The following is a 438-nucleotide window of genomic DNA, read 5'->3' on the forward strand; positions in this document are numbered from 1 at the left end:
ATGTTTGCCATTAAAAATTATGCTATATGAGCATCCTTAAGCAAAGCTTTGCATATGTCATATATCTTTCAGAGAAATTTTTAGAAATAGGGCTGAACACATTTCCCTTCCAAATTTGTTGTATCACTTCACAACTCAGTTCATAATAAAACAAATACTGACAGCGGTTTTATTTCCTGTGGCTTCGCAGGTGCCAGGCCCTGGTTCAGGCACTTTCACGCACTGTCTTGTTGAGCCTGTCATCGACCCAGCATGGTGAGTTCGAGAATGGCCTCCCTTTTAGGGATGAGCAATGGAACCACAGGGCATGCAAACTACTTGCTCAAAGTGACCAAGGCAACGCCAGACGCAGGCCTTCGGACCCAGAGTCTGCCCCATTCTTTTTTTTTTTGAGTTGGAGTCTCACTGTCACCCAGGCTGGAGAGCAGTGGCAGGCCC

Source organism: Carlito syrichta, unplaced genomic scaffold, assembly GCF_000164805.1.
Source record: "Carlito syrichta isolate Samal-C Ts95f unplaced genomic scaffold, Tarsius_syrichta-2.0.1 Scaffold68892, whole genome shotgun sequence".
Classification (NCBI taxonomy): Eukaryota; Metazoa; Chordata; class Mammalia; order Primates; family Tarsiidae; genus Carlito; species Carlito syrichta.